We start from the raw sequence: 12,049 nt of genomic DNA, 5'->3' as shown, positions 1-12,049 counted from the left end.
AACGGATGTGAACTATTAATGTGGCTTTCCTCCTGGTTTGTGTGGTGTACATCTCCACCAACTGTCTTTGGGGTTTCCGCATAATCTTGCTGGTTAACTATTTTTGTGAGCTTGCTTTTGCTCCTAGCCCCTAAATTTCCGTACCAGCATGTGATGTTGTAGGAAATTATGCTTTCCACTAGACTGGTCTGAGCCATCCTCAGGACTTCTTTGCTCACGTCAAAGCTATTTAATGTCCTTAAAAGAAACAATCTTTGCATTGCCTTTTTAAAGATGTAGCAGATGTAGATGTTTTCATTAAAATTTAAGTTTGTGTCTAAATTCATTCCTAAATATTTAATACTTCATCTCTACAGCTTGGCCCTCGATTATACACACATTGCTAGCCCACCACTATTGTTAATGAGTTCCTTGGTTTTATGAGCGTGTAAGAGCAATGCACTCTTATGACATCATGTTAATAGATTACTGCAGTGTTGTATAATGCTAGCTGCATATATTTCAATCCAAAAAAGCTGTTGCTCAAATGTGTGACGTTTTATTTAGTTTGGGGAGAATTTATCAAAGAAGGAGACTGTCCTCCCAAGAAAAACGACAGCATCAGTTGTTCCAGCAAATGTCCCAAAACATCAAAAGCAGCCGAAGGAATTATGATGGGACAAAGGAGGAAATCATGTCACATTATTATAGAGCGACAAAGTCCGTGTAGAGAAGTAGTCTGGGTGGATGGATGGGTCAACAAAATATCAGACTTTACAATGGGAGGCTGCCTTTTGTTTCCTGTTTCTTCTAACTATGACTAACCATAACTACTTGTTTATTGTTGTAATCATGGCAATGTCGTTTTTGTGCCTAAACCTTAACTAAAGCTTTGTTGCATCATATAACAGTGATATCTCTGGCCAACAGGGGTGTCTGATCAGAACATACTCGTGTCATTCTGCATAGTCCAATTATGTGTTTTGTTGTTTAATTTGGAGAACTTGTTGCAAAGATGTATTTAAGCATGAAAACTTGAGAAGGGACATTGTTTGGGAGAAAGGGAGGAAATGGTTTCAGTCAAACACGCACCTAGTGTTTGAACCATTACATAAGTCAAAAGTTACATAAGAACCGATGTAGCATTCTTCACCACAGGTTAAATTGCAAAATAACATAGTGCTTTGATTCAACCATAAAACACAGAAGTGACTTCACCGTTGCTCTATCCCTGGAATCCATCAAAGTAATGGAGCAATCTGGCAACACAACAACCAATTTAAGGGGTTCAAGCCCTTTTCCCTCACAGCATCAAGACGGCTCAGGGATTATGCCCGACCTCTTAACGCTACGCTAAGGCTTTCGGTGCTTTTACTGCTAAAGTGTTGTTGCATCACGGGAAAATGGCACAGCTATATGTGTTCAACTCCTCTCTGCCATGGTGTTTCATGAGGAGAGACTAGTGGGAGGACGTGTAAAAATGCATAGCAACAGACTCTTTCTCTCCTGTTCTCTTCTCTCTCTCTCTCACTTACTCACACAGGCATATTAACACACACTGCACACACGCACATGCACAGATATAACACATACACACACATACACGTCTGCACAGATCTAACGCACATGTAACCCCCCAAACACAAGGCTCTTTGGAATAATAATGGCCCCATAAAAGATTACACCCTCAGGCAAATGATGTAAATGGCATCACACAACAGGAATTAGCCTCAGTTTGTGAATCACCAGCAGCAGCCGAGGGAGAACATGCGCCGCTGCCCGCCCAGCTTCACTGCTCGCACAGGTCATCTGCTCGGTCTTGAAACTGATCCACTCTGTGCTGGTGTGTGTGTGTGTGTTGCCATTTCAGACTCAGTCGCTCCTGAGGCAGCCCCACTGCTCCCCAGCCGTGCCTGTCATCATACCTGATCACACCTGTCCATCAGATAATTTGGTAAAACTCCCAACAAAGATGGGGAGTGCTTATGAATACAGGCAGTATCCATTTCCCTCGCTGAGACGCAGGATGGTGCCTGTGCAGCGGCGTAAGAGTGCGATTTGCCAGTTGAAACCCTGCAATTCTATTTCAGGCCATCCCACACACAGTGGGAGAGGAGCAGAAATGTGTCACCCTTTAATTACAGCTTTTCAGGTCCTTGTGATATTTTGTGCATCTGTAGGTAAGAGAGTCCTACTTTAGATTTCAGGAACACACCTCCAACAATTAGCACATCTGGGATGTGTGTGTGTGTGTGTGTGTGTGTGTGTGTGTGTGTGCTTGAATTGGTTTGATTTAAGCATGTTGGTTTATTTGCCTTGTACATTTTGGCTCTACAGCTCAGCACATGAAAATTGGGTCTTTCCAGCTATTGATGACAACACCGTGTGAGCAGGTGCAGACGGCCAATTTGAGTGTGCGTTATGTTCCCAATTCAATCGCCAGTATTGTCACCCACTCTGAGCTTTTCTCAGCCTGTTCTGCCAGCTGAACTGCGGAGCTTTATTCCTATAGGGTCAACCCCTTTCAATTAATTTCTTGTTAGTCCTGATCCAAATAAGCTGCAGTAAGAATTTAATCCTCATAACTGGATTATGAGCTGATTGGTGCTACGAGAGAACTGTTTGTTGTTGAAATGAAGGGTTACATAATTCTGGATTTGTTGGCGTATTGACAGCTAATCGGAACCGGTCGGTTGTGTCGTTCAGAAATCTAACAGCATATGGGCTGGAGTGTCCTTGATAATGATTTTCCACGCAGAGCCTCAGCCGCTGAACATATACACACACACTAACCCACACAAACCTTCCCTTCTGTGCACGTTAGGATTAAGAAACAAGATGGAGGAAGGAAGGACACTGAACTTACTTGAAAGATGGCAATTTCAAATAATTTCTTTTTTCCTTTCTTTCCACTCAGTGAGAGCTAATCTGACAAATATCTCTCTTATCTTCGGTCGCCGATACTGTCTTCCATCCTCCTCAAACACACTGACACACACACACAAACTATTTTGTCATCTCCTGCATCTGTATTCCTACATTTAGATAAACGAATAACATATTTCCCGTCGAGCCTCATGCTTGGTTGCCATGCTGTTATGTTTATGCTGTTTTCTCTTTCATCACATGAGTGTGTAGCTGAGAGTCGTGCAAGGGTTACTGAATTTACTCAACCAGCCTGACTCCATGGTGACCAGCTCTCGTGCCATTATCCTGTATGGATGGGTAGTGTGCTCTGGCACACTCGTTCCTTGCTACGTGAGATAATTCTCCTGTTGTTGGGGGGCAGGCGGAAAAGACTGGAAGTATGAGGACTAGGAGGTTTAGGTGTGTGTAGGCAGTCTTTTGATTTTGTGGATGTGTGTCTACCCCTTTATTATTAATCGGGGATAACTGTGAGATCAGCAGGGGAGGGGAAGGAGGCCAAGGGTTGACATTTTGGGCTGTTGTAAGTCCAGTAGGGAGGGTCACACACCAGCGTTAGTGAAGCAGAACGTTACTGTTTCAGTCCTGCCCACAGTGCTTTGTTGAGTCACCATGAATCTGTGAAAATGCATTTAAATGTTTGTGAAAGGGCTGACAGGAATGTCATCCACTTTTTAACTTCAAGATTCATCACACTGCATTTGTTTTTGTGACTGGGAGCGTTACTGAACGCGCTCACCCGGGGATGTCGATCCAAACTGTACCCGCTGAGCCATTGAAAGCCATTTGCATCAAGAAACCAGTCGAGGTGAAGAGGATGATACCAGATTTCATCCATCTGTTGTCCTGTAAAATTGATTATATCAGTCGATTATGTAAGTGAGGAATGAGATGAGCCAACAAATAGGTTTCAAAGTGCAGCACTGGGAGCCAGCATGAAGTATCAATATCAGTAGATGAAACCAACATTAATAAATGGATATCAAAGCATCTCAGTTGAAACAAGTGATTTGTTCTGTAAAAGCAAAGCTATAATCTGATAAATATCCAAATCCTCTTGTTCCACTTCAAAACACCTCCAGGGGTTTTTTGTAGATGTGAAAGGCACTTAGGCAGATAATTACTATTAGTAATACTCTAAAAATTATTAGGAGACAATTTACCACACAAAAAGAATGTCTTCGAATGTTTTGTATGTTGAAAGATCACAGCAATGCATGTCTATTTTGATTCATCAGTTGGCATCTCTGGATATTGCATTGCCTTATCAGCTTCTGTTAAATTACTCAGTAAAGGAATGAGGACTGGTTTAACACGAGAGACATGGGACAGTCTATTACAGGACATCAAAAAAATCCACTTGCTTTTTATGCTCCTGCTACACTGAAGCCTGTTTACCCAAAAGAGTTGCATTTCAATTTTTCAATGATTGACCTTTATGTACTTTGTCGCATCACGTATCTGTCTGCCACAATTCTCCCAATCTCCCATTGTTGAATGTTTTGATGTTTTGCAGAGGGGGCCTTGGGGCAAACTAAATCACTACCGTTTCTTTAACATTTGGAGCATGTTAACCACTACACACAGACACACATAGAAACAGAGTGAGCAGAAAATGTATGGGCTTTAATATTTCATCGGATTTGTGGAGTCTTTGAGAATGTGATGCTGTTGAAAGTAGTAAAGTACTGCCATTACCAATAGAGAGGAGTGAGGAACATGATCTAGTTGTTTTATGCACATAGGAAATAGTTCAACAACATTGAAAAAACTGAACAGTGTTTGCTACAGCAGTTCCAACAGCCGGCATCTTTTGTTCCCCTTTTGTGTATTCGAGGGGACACAGGGGTAAAAGCATTCAGTTTAAAAGTGTTTACTCTTATTTTTTAATGTTTAAATTCAAAGCACTAGTTGATCTTGTTGATTGGAAATATACATGAACAGCACAATAAGCCCATGTCTCCGATATTTTTAGTTTTAAAAGGGGGAAATTGTAAATATAGAGAACCAGGGAATTTGTCAACCAACAGCAATTCTAATTACCGCTGAAACGCTGTATAGCGGTAACAGATAAGAAGATGAAAAGTCAGCTTTACAGTATTTTTCCTGTCATGGGGCGCCTATAGTTGAATTTGATTGGTATTACTCTCACTGTGAAGTGTTAATAGAGCCTTGGTCAGGCTCTGTGCTTCAGCCGAGCACCTCCTCTCATGTCAGCTTTTACATAAATAAGAGCTTTTTCTCTCCATCACTCCCTCTTCTTCGCTTTCTCTCATGCACACCCACACAGAGCCTGTCAGAGGCACATGAGGATGGGAGGAGGAAGGAGGGAGGTGGGTGAAGCATGACACGTGAAAAAGGAAAAGCATTGCTCTTAACACTGCATCTAGAGCCCTCTATCTATTGTTTTGCTGTGTTTTCTCCTCTCTCCTTCTGTTTCCAGATACCGTATGTATTCAAGAGTATTTTATTTTGCTGAAATGTGAGCTATTGTAAAGTTATACACAGAGCCGCTTCTCTTTGTTCTCAAAAATAACCCAATTACCCAAGATCTTCTCTCCTCTGGCATCGAGATGTCGATTAATCTCAGTTCATTTATGTGTAAATTAAGACACTGCTAATTGGATCTAACTTGAAGGAAAGCAAAATGTGGAAAAACTAAATTCACATTCAGTGATGGCTTATGATATGTAATACATGATAGGCGTACAGCATGTACATTATCCATTATATAACCCTGCCATAGTGTATAAGAAAAAAACACTAAAATGAAGATTCATGCTTCCCAACAAAGACGGTGGTCGAAAGAAAAATAAATTGCAGGTCTCTCTACTTTATTGTTAAATCAATAAGATCGTACATTTCTTCAGACACAAGTAAATGGGTGTTGTTCAAGACTTTTGCACACCAATCGGTTGCCACGGCAACTTGCAGAGTTTTTCCAGCTGACCTGCATTTGGCTGACTGCTGCCTCGACAAGGTACAGTTTGGATGAGTTGTCTTGTTTTCTCCTCTATCTGCAAGCCACTGGTTAAAATAGTAATCCTTTTGTCAAATAATTTAATTTCACAGAATAACAGAAATATTGACATTAATATTGATTGTGGATATTTGAGAGTTGTCAAGTAGGCACAGATTAATGAAATATATTGACATAGAAGCAAGGTACTTCAAAAAGAGTGACAAAAATGTATCCCCCCCCCTTGGAAGTTGTCATGTTTAATGTGGCTTTTTTGATCAACAGATGAAGACCTTTTAATGTCAAAGTGACTTCTAATACTAAATACATCTTTTACCCTCTTTGATACGACACACCTAAATCCTCACTGGTGCAACCAACTGCTTTTAGAAGTCACATAATTAGTAAATACACCTGTGTCTAGAAGGACAAACGTTTGGTGAGTCAATATCGTGACAAAACCTAAAGGAGCACCCTCAGGTAACTCAGGTTATGGATACAAGACAATATCTCAACTGAACATCCCTTTGAGTATGGCACAGCTGTAAATCTACCTAGAGAACAGCGTCCTCAAAAACTAAGAGACCGTGCACCAAGGAGACAGGTGACCAAAAGACCTACAACAACACTTCAAAGGCTCATATTGGAGAGACTGTGCATACAACAACAGTTAACCGTGTGCTTTGTCACTCTCTCAGTTGCTTTATGGGAAGAGAAAATCACTTTACTTACTTTGACATTAAAGCATCTTTCTTCCTGTTGATCAGTGTCAAAAGAAGCCACATTAAATCTACTTTTACTCAGTGTTCTAAGACCATGTGACAGCAGTAAATTTCTGTCTGTTCGGTTCAGACAACATTCATATTTTACTGTAATGACTCATGCCTACAGTATGACCCCCACAGAGAGAGGTTATCATTCCTCTTCACATAGCCGTCGCAATAAAAACACGCTTGAAGTCACAAAATACAAGAAGGTATTTTTTTCCTCCTGAGACAAATGTCAAATATTTTTTGCTATTTTGTGACATCTGAGCCACAAAGTGGCACCCAGAAAGTGCCTCTGATATTACTGATGCTAATTAGAATGTCATCATGGTTTAAAGGTTAAATACTGAATAGAAACCGGTGGGAAGTCAAGACAGCGTGTTTGTAATGATTGTAGACTACATGTTCAGCAGAGGGCAGAGAGTCTGTAGCTTTTTATTCTGGTCATTCACTCCTCCAGGTGATTTCACTGATTATTTCCTCCTATCTGGCTGAAAGTGTATCAATTGGTTGGATAGAATACCGACAATCTCTTGGTCCTGCAAGGCACATTATTGCCTATTTCTGCTGTAGACCGCTGTTAATTACGAGACCCGGATCCTTTCACAGCTGTGCTCAAAAACACTAAAACCCATCCCTGAATATTCCTTTAGTGAGCTTTCCAATTAATATTTCATTATTTTTTTCCAACATCTCACATTCTACTATAAAAATATATTTCGCTGAGGAGATTAAATGGATTAAATTTAAAGGGATAGTTCAGGGTTTTTGAAGTAGGGCTGTATGAGGAACAATGTATTACCTGCAGTAGATGGTGGTCGGAGATTCCCCAGTTTGGCGAAGCAGAGTTGTACCTGCACAGTAGCTAAGCAATGTGCTGCTGTGGACAGGGTCACCAGCAAAACAAATTTCTGCTTTTCTTCAAAGGTCTGCTCTATATTATGAACATTTTCAGCACTTTACCTGGCTGTCAGCCATTTCCTTTCTTGATGTCATAGTCACTCAATTAAATTTTATTTAATTTGTTGTCTCTTCCATAAACCACTGAAAGTCTGACCCAAACAGCTGGTCTCAGGTGGTGTTATGCGGTGTGCAGCCCAGTTGCACTTAGTACACATAGACTGTATAAAAGAAGTAGACGTAGCCACCGTGGTGTCACCCATTGGTTTGTGGATTAACGTTTTGAGCCTGGAGTTTGGCAATTTGGCCATCGCCATCTTGGCCTTTAGCAACAATATCTGGATGAGATGGTGGCGCTAGCTCAGTTAGCAAGGTGCATCCGTAATTCACGTCAACTGTATTATTAACCATGATGCTAATTTTGGCTAGCGAAAAACAGGCTTAAAACAAAATGTACTTAATGGAAAAAATGAACAACTGACTCATAATGAGCTTTTTCAATAGCACTGGTTAAATTTACAGAGTGCAGTGGATACTCTTGTCGCCTCTAGCCACAAGGTAGTCCTGTCCTAAAGCATACCCTGCTTTATCATCCTTTTCCTCTAAATAGGACCATAATTTACTAAACTTAACAACTAAATGGGCCATCAGTCATCAAGAGTACAGCTCCTTTAAGATGTAGGAGTATTTCTCTCTTTTTATTGGTCAGTTGTTGGTCTTAACTATTATTTCATTTTATCCTAACTTTTTAAATGGTTTAATTCACGTCTTATTAATTTTTACTGATCGGTTGCTGGTCTTAATTATTAAAAATGTTTTATTCTTACATTCTTAATGTTTTTTAACTCATGTATTATTTGTGTGTCTGTTTTAATTATGTTTACTTATGTCTAATGTTTTATCTTTAAACTATTATCATTTTAGAGGCTGCAACTTCCATAATAGCTCACGCTCTGTGCAGCACATTGTGCTTCCACCTGGAATGAAATGTGCTATAAAAATAAAGTTTTGCTTGCTTGCTATTTACCAATTGTGGGTTTAAGGGTCCCAGGAAGGCAAACACATTACAAAAATGTTGAAAATTACAAAATAGAGAATACTGAAATATTTATTTTCTACCCAAATATATTTCCACTTATTTCTGAAGCATGAATTACCCAAAAGTATGCCTCCTCCAGGAAACAGAAGTTCACAACTTGTCTCTCCTCTCTCCTTGTGTTGCTGGGGAAGAACAGAGGAGTGTGTTATGACTAACCAGTCGGCCTGGCGAGTGTGTATTACATCAAAAAGTCACACACTCATCAGCAGCCTTCTGTACCAGCTGAATGTGCATTCAGTCAAAAGTTAGGGTGTAAAGACAACTCATTACATTGAAACAGTTTGACACTAAAGCTGTGTTTTTGTTTAACAATGCACAGTAGAGACCTACAGTACATCTTAATAAGTGGGGTGTGAAGGGACCATTAATCGAAGCACTGGTGCACAAAGTGAAGCTGTCATTCCCTTGATCTGTGTGCGCAAAATGAATTTTACATGCTTCACAATGGTTTTACTAATAATACTGGGCTAGGGAGAAAGAAGTCTAGCCTCCCCTATCTTACAACACAACAACCAATTGGCTATTTTATTGTTGTAGTCTCTCTACAACATAACATCACACAAAACTGACTTACTAAAAACAAGGTAATGGACTCATACCTTTTTCACAGCAGACATTTTGACTCGTCATTGCAGATGCCCCAGTAAGCCACATCAGTCAGCATGCACAACACCATTTACCCAGCCATCATTAATGTAATCTGTGGTTTTCCTTCTTTTTCCGGGTCATTAAAAATTTAACTTTTTGCTCATAGATCTTCTTTAAGTAAACTTGATTTATTTAAAGGAATATTCTAGCATTATGGGAAACACACTCTTTCTTACCTGGAGTTAGAGGATGAGATCATCTCTGTAGTCAGAAGCAGCTCTGTGACACGTTTAGCCTAACTTAGCACAAACACTGGAAACAGTGGGAAACAAATTAGTCCTCCCAAAATCTGTCATATGTGCACACTGTATCTTGTGTATTAATACTTGTAAACATAGAAAACAAGACATTGTTGCTTAATGAGTAGTATGATTATACAAATTGGAGCCATGTCTTAACAAACAACAACTGGGCTATGGAAGTGAACATGAGCATCCTCTTGAAAGCCCTGTTGCCAGCTTTGCACACTTTCCTATATCTGAACAAAACCCTCCAGTTGATCCTTGAGGTATTGTGTCTAGCTTGTTTGCATACACAATGCAACATGTAAATAAAGCAATTGTGGAGCTCATGCAAGTCATATTTTTCTTCTCTTTTCATGAATGGTAGCTGTGTTTTCCCCTGCTTTCATTCTTAATGCTAAGCTAGGCTAAACCTAGCTTAGCATGTCTCCCTTCTGGATGGAGAGGAATCAGTTAGAGATGTTCAGTTGCCTACACATACGAATGAATCTTTAACACATTAAACTGACTATACTGAATCACTATACACACTACACTACTTTCTGATTAAAAGCTGACTGACAAACTGCAAAATCCACAGAAACAATCATGGTGGGAAACCTCTGTTGGTAGGTTCAGGTGTTGATAGGTGCCTGCTGAGCTATTAATATTATAAACAGTACTATTTTAGATCTAGTTTTGTACTGAACTGAATAGTGTGAGCCATCAGCAACAGGCTTAACTTATTACAGAACTGAAGACTGTCAGAAGCAGCAGCTTTCAAAAAATTTAATAAACAATTCAGTCAGTGACTAAGAATTTTTTAACTTATAGGAATAGTTTGACATTTTGGGAAATACGCTTATATGCTTTTTGGCTAGTTATGTTCAGGATTGTGTCTGGGCCACGTGACCCCCCATAAAACCATAAATTGTCATTTTTACAGTTTTTGTACAAATTAAACAAGATGTTACATTAATAATTAATGAGTTGTTGTTACCTTTAGACAGAGTCAGTCTAGCGGTTTGCCTCCTTGTTTGCTCTCTTTATGGTAAGCTAAGCTAACCGGCTGCTGGTTATAGTTTCATATTTAAACATTCAGACATGAAAAGGCTGTGCAATTTAAACTAATGCCAGCTTCCCTATGACCCAGACAGTTTTTCAGTTTTTAGTTCTTCAGCAGCTCACTGATCTGATTTCATTTTGCTAATATGCGTCACATTTGAACGGATGTCTAACTGGCGCAACAGGCTGCAGGTTCCCCAGCAGGCCCACTCTTATTCAGCCTCCATACTCTAATGAAGACCAGCCTCGGGCCAGGCTAGAGGCCCAAGGTTACATACCTGTGATCTCTCCTCACAAAGAAATCAGCAGCACCCATCTTAGAGAGATAAACAGTACTCAGCTCTGCTTGGATGGAGGCTGACTCACTGGCTCAGTCTGTGGAAATGTCTGCTGTTCCTTGGCCGCTGCTTAAGCTCTGTTTTTCTGTTATTTCTAATCTGCGGGAAATGGTGTTGCTGTCTGATAATGCCCGAAAAGGCCTTTCTTATAGTTTAGGAGAAATCATTTTGAATCAGAAATGTCAGGGCCTGTTCACACTTTCTCACCGACCATCATGCAGTGTTGTTTATGTCAGAGAACTGCTATGACCTTGATAGATGACCTACAGACACAGAAAAACCATCTGTGCTGGCATGCTTACATTGATCAGATTGTCTTCTTTGATTATATCACAAGAACCTCTGCAAGTTTATTAGTCACTGTGGGTTCAAATTTATATTAGATTCTCACATTGTTAGAAACCATGTTTGTTTCCTTCCACTTTGCACTAATTGAGTATCTCTCCACTGATAATCTTTCAAAATAACAAGCCATGACATGTAAACACAATTCATTGTCCTCTAGTTGCTGGCTTACTAGATATTCTAGTTCCCTGTAAAATTAGTTGCAATTCATTTTAATACTTTGGTGTTGGTGCAATACCTAGTCCTGTTAATTATTCATGTGTCAGTAATGTGTGCAGCTGTTCCCATTCTCAGATAGAAAGGAGGAGGAGAATATCAAATCGATCTCTTATCCATACACTCAAGTAAAGCACTGAATGCAGATACATTCACAGGTGTCTGCTGATAGTAATGTTTTGTGACTGCATTGTTAATTGTTATTTTTTAATATATAAAGTACTGTGACTGCATTTTACAGCTCTGAACCACTCATATTTTCATAGCTCTAGAGATGGCAATGTCGGTCTGTCAGTTAGTTGGTCCAGACTGAAATATCTACTACTACTATTGGATGGATTGTTACCAAATATGGTATGGACACTCATGGTGGTCAGAGGATTAAGCTTAATGACTTTGGGATTCCCCTGACTTTTCCTCTAGTGCAACCATGAGGTTGACATTTTAGTTTTAAGTGGCATGTCTCGAATACTACTGGATGAATTGTTATGAAATTATTTTGTACAGACATTCATGTTTCTTAATGACTTTTGTGATCTCTTGACTTTTCATCTAGCACCATCGTCAGGTCAATATAGTTTATTTGG

The 12,049-nt window shown here is 39.8% G+C and overlaps 1 protein-coding gene across 1 annotated transcript in view; it reads left to right on the top strand.

Moving 5' to 3' along the window:
- The window catches only part of LOC119905906 (prickle-like protein 2), a 37,689-nt gene that overhangs the window by 14,604 nt on the left and 11,036 nt on the right, over positions 1 to 12,049 (top strand). The gene's annotated exons all lie outside the window — the stretch shown is intronic.

Source organism: Micropterus salmoides, unplaced genomic scaffold (assembly GCF_014851395.1).
Source record: "Micropterus salmoides isolate LMB-PRFRI ecotype aquatic unplaced genomic scaffold, ASM1485139v1 Ms_hic_scaffold_16, whole genome shotgun sequence".
Lineage (NCBI taxonomy): Eukaryota > Metazoa > Chordata > Actinopteri > Centrarchiformes > Centrarchidae > Micropterus > Micropterus salmoides.
This window is presented reverse-complemented; position numbering and strand designations above follow the sequence as displayed.